This window comes from Molothrus aeneus, chromosome 4, assembly GCF_037042795.1.
Source record: "Molothrus aeneus isolate 106 chromosome 4, BPBGC_Maene_1.0, whole genome shotgun sequence".
NCBI lineage: Eukaryota > Metazoa > Chordata > Aves > Passeriformes > Icteridae > Molothrus > Molothrus aeneus.
This window is the reverse complement of record NC_089649.1, coordinates 63,658,469-63,673,412: the sequence shown is the minus strand read 5'-3', so window position 1 is coordinate 63,673,412 and position 14,944 is coordinate 63,658,469.

The window sequence follows — 14,944 nt, the reverse complement described above, 5'->3', positions numbered from 1 at the left end:
ATAGGTTGAGGCTGCCCTCGGGTTACAATGCTTTCAAAAAGTGTCATAACATTTTGTGTGTTAAATAGATTTCTGCTGTGGTAACAGTTACTATTAATTAGTGACAGAAATTGTGCTCTTTTTTCTCCGTCTTCCGAGGAGAAACAAACAGAAGGTATTTTACAGGACTACAAAAATACAAAGTAGAAAACTACAAACTACTGTAGTAGAGGAATACAAACTACAAAGTAGAAAAGTCCTTTTCTACTTTGGTAAGGCAAGAAAAAAAAAAGTAAGAACAAACATATTAAATAGGCATTAGGAATTTAGGATGCAGATTAACTATTTCATTGTCTGATTCATCAAGCACAACTCAATAATTAACTCAATGTGTTTACTTATCACTGAGGTTTTCTGTGTTATAATGAAATATCTCAGATGTCCAGAAAGGCTGTGCTGTCTGCCCTCAGAGAGTTTCAAGCCCAAGTGGATAATGCCCTGAATAACCTGGTCTGGCCCCACAGGTGACCCTGCTTTGAGCCCTAGACTGGTCTAGAGGCATTCTGAGGTCCCTTCCAACCTGAATTAGCCTGTGATTCTGTTTCTTCCTAGTAATAAACAAAAGAGAAGTCCCAATATCTGAGTAGCATCAAAATGATATTCTATAGAAAGTTGCAGAAATAGTGCTATAGGTGGGCAAATCCTTAGGCCATTTAGATCTCTAGGACTTTTATATCTGCTGTGTGCAAATTCTGCCTAACACACATTTGGCTGGATCCAGGGCACAAACCTTTTATTTGTTTAGAATAAATTTAGCAACCTAAGAGCTCTACAGCATGTTCCCTGTCCCTGCTAAATCCCACTCCCCCACAGTTCTTAGCACTGTAGAGGCACATAAACATACAAATATTTTACAAGCATTTTCTTTAGAACTCCAAACAAAATACTGGTTTTGGTTTGTTTGTGTGTTTTTCCCAAGTAAAACAAACTACACTTATGGCCAGGAGCTCAAATGTGTCTTTCTGACCCACTGGCTCTGAAATGGTGAAGAATGTAGTTCATAAAGCACCAAGTCACACCATAGCTGCTGTGGGTGGCATGAAAGCAACAAGGAAATGATTATATTTCCATAACAGCTGATGACTTTTGTTAAAGCCTGAGCAATGGGAAATCTCTGGCATGTTGCTTCATTCCTCATTTATTTTTGCATGGAAGGTGTCTGACCTTTCTGTAGAAGTGGCATTTCTGAAGATCAGGGGCTAGATGAAGAATTTATGAATATGTTGGAAATCGTTTTCTTCCTTTCAAAATGCCAGTAACATTTCTGGCATGACTATGATGCAGAAGCTATTGTTGGGCATAGCAATACAGTTGTTACAAGGGTTTTTTTTATTTTTATTATTGTAAGTTATATGGTTTGTTATTTTCTTGCCACTAAATATATCACAGGGCCAGAAAATGCTCTCAAAACACCATTATAATCCCTGATGCAGCTTGAAAAAGTAGAAATAAAGGTATATAATTCTCTGTGTCTGCCCAAGGAAGGAACAAGGTTCCTGGGGCCAAATCTGCAGCAAGATGTGAGCAGCTCGTGCTGGATTCTCTGCTCTGGGCACACCACTGAGGCAGCTGCAGCCTGCCTGGGTGAGGGAGGGCTGAACCAAAGGCCTGACAAAGCCACAGACTGCATTTTCTCCTCCAACCAAAGGCCTGACAAAGCCACAGACTGCATTTTCCCCTCCCTAAACTTTCATGGGATCAACAGAGTAGAGGTTCCATTGCTACAACTGATAAATGTGCTGTTCTGCTTGTTATCAAACCCATTTCTTTCTGCCCATCTCCACTGCTTTTATGAAGTTCCAATATATCTTAAAAGCACTTGATATCATTTGCATTCCTACCTGGCTTCAGAAAGTTCAGAAAACCCTTTGAGACTCTATTCTGTCGTGATGGTGACTCCAAAAATGCTTCTAAATCCCAGAAGTTTTATTTAACCTTTGATAAAGGTGTAAGGTAAAAGTGTTACTTCTGGGCCCAAAACTTTTAGCACTGTTTCATAATAAGAGCAAATGGAGAAAGTATCAAGCCTTGGACAAGGATTTGTGTCTAGTTCCATTGCTGGTCTCTAGCCCAGAGTGCTAAATGCTCTGAGCCTTTGAACTTTTAAATCTTTAATACACAGGATGTGCACAGTAATACTTCATTCATAAATACTTTTGAAAGTTATGGACAAAAAAATGCTGCAGAAGTTCTAGATCATTATATAATAAAGATCCTGGATGATTATATAATAAGAACTTGAAGATAGTCACTGTTACCACACACTAAGGGGTTCATCTGTCCTCTGGCTTTGCTTTAAATGACTTGAAGTGGTGAGGGTGCACTATGCATTATCCATGTCTACTTTTATACCTAACTTCACTGAAAGTACCTCTAAAAAATCTGAGTTTTCACTTTGATGTACCTACAGAAGACATTACTGAACTGACCATTTTTCAGTGGATGTGTCGGTCTCTTTTCCCAGGTAACAAGCAAAAGGACAAGAGGAGGTGTCCTCAGGGGGAGGTTTAGACTGACTGTTTGGGAAAATTCCTTCACCTAAAGGGTTATCAGGCATTGGAACAGCCTGCCCAGGGAAGTGGTTGAGTCACCACCCTGGAGGAATTTAAAAGATGCATAGATGTGGCACTTAGGGATGTGGTTTAGTGCTGGACTTGGCAGTGCTGAGTTAATGGCTGCACTCAAGGGTCTTTTCCAACCTGAACGATTCTGTGATTTTAGCTAAAGGCCAGAACAATTTTTAGAGGAAATATTTTGCCTTATATTTTGTTGCTTACCTTAAGCTGCTATTATTTGTAAACTTTCATTGCAGAAGCCTCTCACTGTCTGTGGTACAGTGTTGGGAAGGAGGTATTAATCCCTGCAGGAGCTGGGATTCTGGGAACAGTGCTTGCATTGAGACTTTGATGTTTCCAAAACAGGTCCTGTTTTGGGGTTTTTCATGTACAATCCTTAGAAGCCTGGTTCCTGCTCAGGATACAAATAATGACAAATTGTCTGAATGTGAAAAAAAAAACCTCTGGAAAGTTAAATGTCAACATTTTGTCTACGTATATCCAGAAAACTGCACTTGTGAGGCCTCCAAATCAGTGTGCTCTGTTTCTGTTCTTTGAAGTTATTTTTGTAACTATTTCCCAAGCAATTGCACATCCTACGATGAGAACTACATATGTCCCAAGATTAAAATATCAGAAATAAGCCATTTTTAAACCTTTGATGGTCAAAACAAATGATGAGTACTTTCTTTATATGCTAGCTGAATTTTCAACTCATACACCTCAGTAATGATGCTGTGGAAAAATAAAATATAGCTCAGGCTAACAATATGTTTTTATTTGGTATTGTTAAAACTGTAAATTGCCCCCTTTAATTTCATGTATACATAAATTTGTCGTGTGCTTTTAAAAATTTGATTTTTTTTTTTTTTTTTTTTTTTTTTTTTTTTTTTTGGGCTCTATTTTTATTCTTCTTTAAAGAGCAAACACACACACACACAGCGTCAGGTAAATATTTCCATGGATAGCCTCAGGGTCCCTTGGCAGGAATGTAATTGCCTGTGCACTCTCTGTAACTGAATTGCCTTCCTTAATGATGGCATATTGGCTTTATAGGCCCCTGACTGCTTCTCTTTAATACCCATTAATTTTCATTTTACTTTTTTTTTAGTGAATGCCCCTTTCTCTTTTTCTTCCTTCATGTGTCATGCCCGTTTCACAAATCCCTGCAAAGGTGTGGTGAGTGCAAGGAAATAAAGCAGCAGAATGACTGCAAGCTGGCATTTACAGACTCCTGTTCATTTCAAACACACAAGTTCTGCATGGCAATCAAATTAAGTGATCTTAGAGCTCAGCAGCACACACAGGCTCTGTCCTGTCACTCACAACTGCATCCCCCCAAAGTAAAAGAGGTGCTACTTCCTTATTATCTTTTAGATTCAGAGACCTGCAACACTGTTAAACAATTCTTTCTTTGGGTGAGTATATACGGGGATGAATTTGAGTAATACATAAAAAAAAGAGAATACCAGTCCTTCAGTGTGCACCAGCTACAGATGGCTCCTTGTCCATCAATCTCACCTTCCAAATGGGGCCTAGGAGAAACCAGCCCATAAAATATACATCATTTAATCAGTGATGAAATTATCCAGGGCAGATTATTTGGGTCCTCCTCCATTTTTTAGACAAGCTTCAGTTCTGTGCAGGAAAACAGTATGTGACATTTCAACTCCCAAGGTGTTGAGAAAATTAGTGTTTAGGTCAGCTGGGCTCTTAAAACTGTAACTGTGGTTTTGCTGAAGCTATGATTGCAATAGTCTGGTAGAAACAAACAGATTCACCATATGTAACCCCAAAGCACCATTATTTTAATACTACTTCTTGCAAAATCAGGTAGAGAAATACTGAAGAATTTACAGCTCCAGTCTTCTTTTGCTGCAACACAGCCTTATGGTATTGATTAGCAAATCCTATTCAGCCACTGTAGGGCAGAAATACCATACGTTCATGAAATAGACATGTGCTGTCAGAGAGAACTCATTTTACATGGACCAGCTATTGATGTTTCCTCTAGAACTGATCCATCCTTGTGGCTGAATTCTGGGGCTCAGAGAAGAGAAAGGCAAAGAGCTCTTACCTTATGAAGGTGGAGTTTATTTTTACACACCTGCTGTGTTCAGCTGCCCGATAGCTGGTGCCTCCTCTGCTCTGAGGACTGTGACAGAGCTGATGGAGGGTTTGGGAAGGGGGCACACAGGTTTGTGTGACTGATGGGCAGCTGCACTTTGCAGGAGCACTGAGGGGCAGCAGCTGAACTGGGTGGGCTGCCCTGTTCAATCCATCCAAAGCTCTGAGCCAGCTGCTGCTGCTGCCTGGCAGGACAAAGCAAGGAAATCCCTTGGGAGGGGAGACAGACAGACTTCCACTGAAACCCTGGGTGTTGCCAGCAGCTCTGGGAGGTGGGTGGAGGTGTTACTAAAGGACCATCTGATCAGGATGGAAAGGGAGGAAATGAGCTATCACTGAAGTCACTGAAGATGGGAGTCTTTCCCTCCTGTTTTTGTAGTGATTTTTGTGCTGTGTCTCCCCAGGTTATGACGTGTTTATTCTTGTAGAAATGTTCCATTTACATATATCTGTAATGCTAGAAAATGAGAAAGATTTTCCTCTACGCCACCCCATAGATTATAGTCAGTTTTCAAAGACATTTTGATGAAAACAATTACTTAACAAAATTGGAACTCTAATTTGTACCACTGGCTGCCTAGCAGGAGAACTGGAGCTAGTTTTCAGTGTTATTCTCCCATTTTGACAATGTTTTTTACTGTCTTAGAATTTCCTCTTTTTTTTTTATTGGGAAAAACTCTCCCAAATCACATGACTGAAAACTCCTTTCTCTATATTTTATTCCTTTGCACTTGCCTTCCCACTTTTACAATTTTTTTTTTCATTTTGACTACAGAAGTGTGGAGAAAATAAAGATCCTGAAAAAAAAATTAAGAATTTACAATGCCTTTTCTTGAAAAAGTTCATAAAATCCAAACCAGACAAACAGTAGGAAAAGTGGAATGAAAACTTCTGATGACGAGTAAGTCACTCGTTGTCAGAAATTTTTTTTTGTGAGGTATCAGAGTTTCTAGACTAGAAACCCTCATTTTCCATTTGAGTTCAGAGGTGATAAAGTACCTGATAGGCATTTTTCTGCCCTTGGTTTTAATCTTGCCTAATTTTTGTAATGTTTTTGTTGGAATCTGGAATTCCCCAAGGTTAACTTGACAAACCAAAACTCTCACAAGGCAGATTACCCAACACAGCAGTTGCTGGCTCAGACAATGAGCACTGCTTTCCTTAGAAAGAGCTGCTCCATCAGCAGGGCAAAAACTCTAGGTTAGAATTTAGGCAACTTCAGTCTGGACTAAAAAAGTAACTTTAGACATTAAAGGTGTAACTTTGGGTTTTGAAAGCCTTGCATCTGATCCCAAGAAAAAAAAACCACTATGTTAAATCTCTTTGCTTGGATTATAAGCAATTTCCATTGTTATGGTTTAGCAGCTTTTGAAAATAATTTCAGGAAATCTTTTGTTGTCATAAAACAATACCTTTTTTATTCAGTCCCTGCCATCAATACTTTATGTTTTCATAATATGTCCAATCAATAAAACATTTACTATCATTCAATCAGAATAAAATGTTCAGGATCATCTATTGCACATAGCTTGATGAAAAATTTGTGACAGCTGTAAAGCCAACTGATCAGCAAGATGACTTTTTAATCATATGCACAGGTGAAAGTATTGTACTGAAAAGGAGACATAGAAAATAAGTAGATCATTATTACTGAAGTACAGATTGCTTTATATTTTTAGATTGCTTTATATTTTTATCTTCTAAAATGCAGCTGAGAAGATCATTATTAAGAAGAGAATGTCATTTTTCAAAAGAATTTGTGGCAGTAACATCTAGTGAGGCTTTTTTATTAACTTCAAGAGGGAATGTCTGTTACATAATACTAATCAATTGTTTCAAGGCACAAAATTCAGAGGTAGATGATGAAGAGAAAACATTTTAGAGGGCATATATTCAGAAAGTTGTTTTAGAAACTGCTACAGAATTGGCATTAGAGATTTCCTGTGTTCTGTAGAGTGAACAGTAGTGAGTAGTTTTGCTCAGATAAGTGTATACATCTGGTACATGATCCAAATACTTTCATCTCACTCTGATAGATATGGAAGCTGTTTCTTTGTATATAGATATGAGATTTCAAGCTGTAGTGATAACATATTAGGTATGGGGGAGAAGTCCAAAAGGAAAAACAGTTTTCTTCTCGGGGTGGGATGTGTAGAACTGAATCCATTCCAGAACGGAGAGGGAGAAGTTAAATTTCATTTATAATTGTCAATGCATGTTTCAAGCTAAGCCATTGAATTTTATCTACTTTTCTGCCAGTAGCCATGACACTTTTATTTCTTTTTATTTCACCTTCTTCCCAGTAGGCTTCCCTTATTGGCACAGATGAATTCCCATATCAAAGACAATTTCCAGCTGACTTTAGGACAGTTGTTATTTAATTGGCCTCTTTAACAGTCTTTGTCACTAAAAGCTTCTGAAAACACTTGTATTTGAAAAAGGCTTTGGGGCAAATTCCCTGCTGATATATTTCTATGGAGTACACTGGTAACAAATTGCACCTAGGAAATTCCACTCTCACTGCAGTAGGTTAAAATTCTTTTTCTCTTATAGCTTGGAAAAACATTGTGAAAATAACAAACACCAATGCCCTGGTCCAACACCAATAACAACCTCACAAGCCACAGCATCCATCTTCTCCCCTAAGCTGCTGAGGAGGGTTACTTGAAAGAAGTTCATGGCCTGGGCTCACAAAGCACAGCCTTTAGAAGGGGACAGGCTCCTTAGCCTGGCTGAAAAAGGACAAATTGCTTTGCATCTCCTAGCACAAGGATTTACTTAAGACAAAATTACCGCCGTGCCAACAAGTGGATCAAAATCTGCTTTAGTTTCTGAGGGTTGAGAGGGCATGAAGAGGGTTCAGGGTAGATGTAGACATTGCCTGTTTCATGATTACAAATTTTCTGTGTGTACCATAGTTATTAAAAACCTGTTGATTGACAGGTGGGCAGTGTGTACCTTTGTGCTTCAGCGTACACAGGTGAGCAGTGCCCTGAAATACTGCTCATTCAGCTGGAAACTGCAGAGATAATTGGGCTTGACTCAAAAGGAAGCAGAAACTAGAACAGGAGAGATAATTTTGGGATATTGTATTAACAAAAGTAAAAGGAGGTCATTTTTCTGAGTATATTTTCACACACAGCAACCTAAATCTGACAAGCCATCACAAATGCCAGGCACAAAGATATTTGCATTTCTAAACACACCAAGTGCTTAGAAGCTAAATTCTTTTTCTGTAAGATCATGGGACCTTTGTGAACAAAGCCAGAGCCAAGAGCTGCCTGTAGAAAACATCTCTGTTAAGAGCTCTATTCTGAACCTTTTTGCATCAGAGCTTTATTTTTATCATGTGCCCTTGCACACATGTTCCCTGCTAGCTCAGGAGGGCATAATCCCACACAAAACAGATTCCCAGGACACTAAGCAAGACTCAGTGAAGGATACACTTCTGGTGTGTCTGAAATGGTTCTGCAATAATATTGTTATGCTGACATATATGTCATCTCACTGAATCCTTCAATCACACTCTAGATGTAAGGCTGTAAGCAAAATAATCCTCTGGACAAACAGATGTATGGGTTTGAACTTTAAAACAAGAAACTTTTACATGATACAGTGGCAACACTCATATACAGTTACTTCTCTGAACAGAGTTGCCTATCACAGATTTTTTGTCTGTGCTGAACTCTAGTGATTCACAAACTCACAAATTAAACCATTTTCTCCCTTATACATTATATTATATGAGGGCAGAAAGTTCATGCAGTGTGAGTGGGAGAATATGAATGAGCATCTGCAACAAAATGCATGCTAACCACAATGCTGCTGGAAAAATCTTGGTGGGATGGATGGGGTTAGGAACAACATATATTCTCCAGGTGTTGGGTAACTAATCAAGCTTCAGGAGGATCCCTATATCTCCTTGGTATTTATTTATAGGAAAGATAAATTTGGGGTAGAATTTATGCTTTTTTTGTCTGTTACTCAAGTTGTGTGGAGAAGAAATTTGAAACATTTCTCAGGGCTTTCCTCTAGCCAAAATCTTCAGGATAATCTGACAGGAGAGAACCACTCTTCTTGTTCTCCCATGCAGAGAATAATTCAAGTTTCATTTTGTCCAAAGCAAAGTGTAAGACAGAAATTCACTGAAAGGGAAGACCTGAGCTTTAGGCATGGATTCACTAATGCTCATTCTGAAGGAGGAAGAAAATCACAGTTTCAGTGGCTCAGCAAAAAAGGAATTATATTTGTTGGGCAACAGTTTTGGCTAAACTGAGTGAGAGGCACACACAGGCACAGAGCTCACAGCACAGCTCTCTGCCCAAGCAGAAACTCCTGGAGAACTGGAAGGGAAACCTTCCACAGCCCTGAAAAGCAGGTGGGAGAAGGGAGATATTAACCAATTCCCACGTGCCTTTGTGTGAGCAATGGCTGTGGCCACAGTTTTGGTTGGATTTCGTTTGCTATAAAGGAGAATGAGGAATGCTCACTTTGTGATCCCAGCAAACCCCCCCCTGTGGCTCAGCCCAGGCTGTAGCAGGCAATAAAAAGAAGCAGAGCTGCTTGGAGGACTTTCATGTGGAAGTCTTGTAAGGAGGATAAACAAAAAAATCTCACAATATATTAATTCCTGAATATATTAGGTGAGATCACACAAGGGCACATCTGCTGAGGGGCTTCAGCCTCACGCTGCTTTCAGGTCTTACAGGCAGAGGAGATGAAACCTGACATCTGCAAATGCTTGTGGCAGAGCCTTCACAAGCAAAGCTTGTGTGTCCAAACAGATTGTGCACACACAGGATTTCACCAATACCTGATGGCATGTCCAAAAGGCTCTTTATGAAGGATTTGTTCCACTGCTGCTTTAAAAAATGCTCCCTCTTTATCACAGGGATTGTTAACCTCTAATACCAGTTCCATCCCTATATTTTTCTCTCTCCCTCCAGAACAGGCTTAGCTGTGTACATTTAAAGAACCCTTACTACATAATAATAATAAAAAAAAAATCATTCTTTATATTCCTACTGTTAGTTTTCATCCATTGAATGAAGCAGGGGAATAAGGAAATTAAATGCTCTTTGGTTTTGAGATTGTTAGTGAAATTATGCAGACAGATCATTTTCCAATCTTAAAGCTAAATAATTCAGTTGCCATAGGATCAAAGTATGTGTTACACTGCCCTCAGTTTTCCATGTGTTGAATCATCCCTGTTCCCTTCAGCACATTTTCCCTCTGATTTGATAACAAAGGCAGTTGGCATTGGGTAGGGCTGGCATCCAGACTTCTCATTGTTCTAAGCCTTATGTTCTTGCCTCCTCCTGTAACCACTTACACTCCGAGAAGTGAAACCTTTCCTTGTGTGCACATCTGTGTGAGCACCCAGGGCAAAGTCAGGCCTCTTGCATTCATACAGCAAATACTGCCAAATGGCCTAATTTTTCCTGTTCCAAACTGAAGTTCATGGAGACACAATGACATACCAACCAAATTCAGTCACTAGTGATACTTATGTTCACCTTCCCCTGATATATCAAGTTAGATGCATTCTGATAGAAAAATTAGACTTCTCAGAGTGAGGTCTGGTTTATTGGCAGTGTTTGAGAATCAGTGAAGTTAAACATCTGATAAACTCAGGGGTTACAAGTCCAGGACCTTTTCTTTCCCGTTGCATCTTTTGCAAAGCATTATTCTACAGAATCCTACAAAGCTGCCCAGTTAACAGGGGATGAGTCAGGCCCCAGCAATGGTCTCCAGTTATTTGCTAGCAGAAAGCAAAGTGTTCCCTGTTCCATTCCATAAATCTGGCTTTTAGAGGCTGCCCTTTTACAGACAGTCCCACATGGAGGGGCACTCAGATGTCTGAAATGTCTTTTCTAATAATGCAAAGGCCTCTTTGTGTTGAAATATTTCAGGCACCTTACTCTATCCTTATGAGTGTGAAGGAATACTCTTAAATATCTTTCTATCCTTTTTTTTTTCCTCAGCAAAGAATTATTTTTTACTTATACCAAACCTAATAATGAGGGCCTAATTATATGGAAGCCTCTTGTTTCTATGACATTGAACACAAATAGCAATAGAGCCTTTCCTGTGTCTAGTTCACACAGTTCTAAAAGTAAAGTGGATACTTTAACAAACATTTCTGGCTATCATAGTCTAGATTTTCATGGTTTTCAAAGTATACATTATTTTGCTACTAGTTTAAGAACTTATCCTTGTTACAGAGAAAATCTAATTCACATTTGTGCAGAGCCTTGCAACCTTCTCTAATTCAGCTTCTCTTACAGTCTGCTTAAAATTCCTCCAGGAGAAGGAAAAGTGAAACAATTTTTTTTTTTTTATCAGAACAAAATACATTTTAAGTTTACAGCTCTATTTTTAGGTCCCACACCTGTTTTGTTTTTTTTTTAATTAACAAGATTGGTTTGAAAATTGCCAGATCAGCTTGGAAGAAAAAATCATCAGCTTTCCTTGATTATACACATCAGTTGGCTTTGCAACTCAATTGTCTTGTTTTATCAATTAGTTAAATAGATGTTCTGAAGTCATCTGAAAGAAAATCCTATTACAGAGAGATGTGGGGGACAGAGGCACATCACTGGCATTGCCACAATAGGTGTAGCTAGATGGAAATTCTTAATGTTGTAATGATTTTGAGGATTTGTAACACTGAAATTCAGATCCTGGAGTGAGGCACAAAAGTGCTGCAAGAAGGACTGAAAAAAATTAGGACATTGCAGAGGAGGAGGAAAAAGAAAATAAACTTGCAGCTCGACCTGCAACTTGGTATCACAGCACCAGGTACCAGCACAAGCATTTCTGTCCAACAAGCAGCCCTTAGAGTCTGACACACTGAGAGAGGCTCCTCCTTTAGATCTGTGTAAAGAATAGCCTTTCTCAGCTCAAAAGTCACAGAACTAGTCCAAGACACATGAGAGCCCTGACCAAAACACTCATCAAAATCAGTGATGTTCTTTCCTTGAACAGGTTTTGGTTTGGGTAATTTTTGGGGGGGGGGTTGTTTTCTCTGAAATATTTAACCAGGGGAGAGAAAATCTTTCTGTGGGCTATAAGATCAAACACTAATTTTTTCTGCTTTGCACAGAGTAAACCATAAAACCATAGACAAAACTTCAGAAGACTGTTGAGGACACATTCCTGGTCTGGTGCTGCAGTCCTCACAGCTGCTGCCCAGCCTCTTCTTGAAAGCCCTCAATTTTATCCTGAGCTGGGCTTTTGCCCCCCTATCAGCTACAAAGTTTTTCCTAACATCCAGGCAGAACCTTCTCTCTTCCAAATCAAACCAATTTCTCTTTGTTCCTCCCAGCAGGCAAGCAAAGCAGTGATCTCTGTTGTCCTTTCTGTTCAAAGGAGGACTGGTAAACATTTCACATAAACACATAGGCTCATCTAAAAAATGTCTCTGTTTCATTGCTTCTCTTTTGGATTGGAAGCTGGCCTGATGGTTTGGAAACCTTGCAAGAGTTACAATCTAGTCTAATCTGTAAATAAGATTTCAAAGGTAGGGAAAAACCCAACACCAAAACAAAAAACCCCAGAAGAATCCAGGATCCAGGGTAGGTATCCCACAGCAGGGACCCTTCTGCAGGCTTAAACCACGACCTGCAATGACAGTGAAATAATAGTGAAATAAACAGTGAAATAAACAGTGAAATAAACAGTGAAATAATGTCCCTACTGCACCCCTCAGAATATGTCACACTCTGCACATGTGCTGTGCAAAGCCTGCACAATGCAACCTTGCATCTCTCTGCAGCATCCCCTGCATCCCTTTAACCTCATTAATCAGCTCATCTCAGGGGTGAGGGTCAATGCCAACACGCGAGAGAAAAAACAGAAGTGGGTGAGCTGGGATGAGATGATTTGTTCAAGCTACTGCACAGGGAGGACTGAGCAAATGTTTGGAGGCATCTGGTAGACATTCTTATTCCTTTTGTTGAGCCTTTGAATATGTTCACTGAGACAGATGATCTGTGAGTAAAAGTGATTCACACTGAAATGGAATTTGATTACAAAATTCCAACAATCACATGGAGATCCTTTGCATTGCTTTGTAATTCTCATCATGTAACATTCACCTTCAAACAAATAAGTTACTTTTTAGGGCCTAGGTTCTGAAATTATCAAATCTCTCCCTGTGTTCAACCCTACACATGAGAGTATAAAGAGCTTGATGAACACAGAAACAAGGAATCTCTGGATTTCCATACAAATTGCTCCACTAACATAAGTCTACTCTTTCTTCCAAGACTACAGATCCAATGCAGTTTGTGAATGGCCCCTTCTGCATCCTGATGGACAGAGGATGTCCACGCCAAGGGAGAGCACAGGAATGGTGTTTAAGATGCTCCAGGGATGCAATAGCCACAATGAAGTCACTCATTCTTTGAATTTTTATACTCAAGCACCATAAACACAGAAAAATCCTTCATTTCTTGATCAGAACCCTTTCAGTTCCTTGCAGAGCTGCTGAGAGCCTGGAGCACTGGGTGTCTGCAGTGGGGGGCTGCAGGGTTGGCTGCAGGAGAGGCTGGGGTGGTGTGTGCTGAACATGGGCAGCTCCAGCCAGGCCCCTGAACTGCTGCAGGACACACCTGAGCCAGGAGCCAAGCTGCTGGGAGCTGCCTCTGGGAAAATGAAGATTGGACAAGATGCCACCCGGTGAAGTGAGGACAGAAATGTGAGAAACAGCTCTGCAAGCACCCAGGTCAGTGGAGGAGGAGGGAGAGGAGGTGCTCCAGGACTGGGAGCAGAGACTCCTGTGCAGCACACAGGGGACCATGTCAGAGCAGATATCCCCACACCAGGGAAGGTAACCACTGCCTGAAGGAAGACTCTGAAAACCCACATTTGGAGCAGGTGAAAAGGAGCTGTAGAGAAGAACTACTAAGGTCTGACCATAAATCACCATTCCCCATTTGCCCGTTCTTGGAGATGAGGAATCAGGGGAGTCAGGAATTAAGGAGAGAACCTGACTCTAGGAAAAAGGAGACATGGGGAGAAATTTGCTTTCATTCTGTCTTTGTTTCTCACTGTACAAATCTATTTAAATTGTATTATTTTTTTTCTCAAGTCGAATCTTTTTTCCCCCTGATGGTAATTGGTGACTGATCTCAGCTTTTTTCTTAAGGAGGGAGGATGAGAGAGTGGTTGTGTGGGTGTCTGGCAGCTGTCCAAGGCATACCCACCACACAATCATTGTGCTAAGGGCTTCTAAATGATTTTTTGAGTGTTTTTGGAGTTGAGACAAGCTACAAGAGTCACAATGCCTTTTTGATTCTAAAGGTTTGTTCCCAGCATTTGTGCAGCCTATTGTATTTTGGATCATTTTACTTGCCATCAGTTTTACAACCAGCTTCTGAATTTCAAGGTATTTTATATATTAGGAACACACACTCCTCTTCTGATCTCTAGTAGATTTCTTCCCTTTGATCATATTACAAGTAGGGTTGGTAGGACCATTTCTTGAGTTTTCCCAACATTTTGGATTATAAATTCCTGGTTTCAGTTGCTGTTTATCTTGCTAATCTTCATCTTCTGGAATACATGATTTCTGTAGTGCTTTCATACTGATTTTTTTTTTTTTTAGAAAATACAAAGCAATGTATTTTAATAATTTCTGAAAATTAGGTAGTGTAAAAATATTCTTTTGCCCATCACAAACCCATGGAACTAATCAGAAGTGAGCATCCTGAAAATGGTTTACTAATGAGCAAAGGAGGTGGTTCTCTTTTGTCACTATCCCCAGCCTCTCTGAATCCACTCTTCCTTGTTGATGGACCTCATATCTAACTCCTAGGCAAAGTAATATTTTCTTATGTTTGAATGGAAATCAAGAGCTCTCTGTTCATTTCTTATCACTTCACCAGAACCATTAAAATGAGAACTGTATCTCCATACCCTGCATTTATTTCAAAACAGCAATTTCCTTTTCCCCACCTTTTGTCTGGCCTGCCAATTGTCTCAGGGCTGAAACACCACCTGTGTGTTTGTGGAATGTTTATCCCAGTAAGGCTGTGCCTCAAGTTGATAACTTTTGGTGTTGTCATAAAAACATAATCTGGAAAAATGACAGGGACCTGGAAAGCCTGGAGGAAGCTGAAGAGAGGAATATGGAAATAGGTGCAGTGGAGCTTATCTGAGCTGCACCAGGGAATTCTGCAGGTGCCATGAAGGGTGGTTATCACTAGTGGGGGTTTATC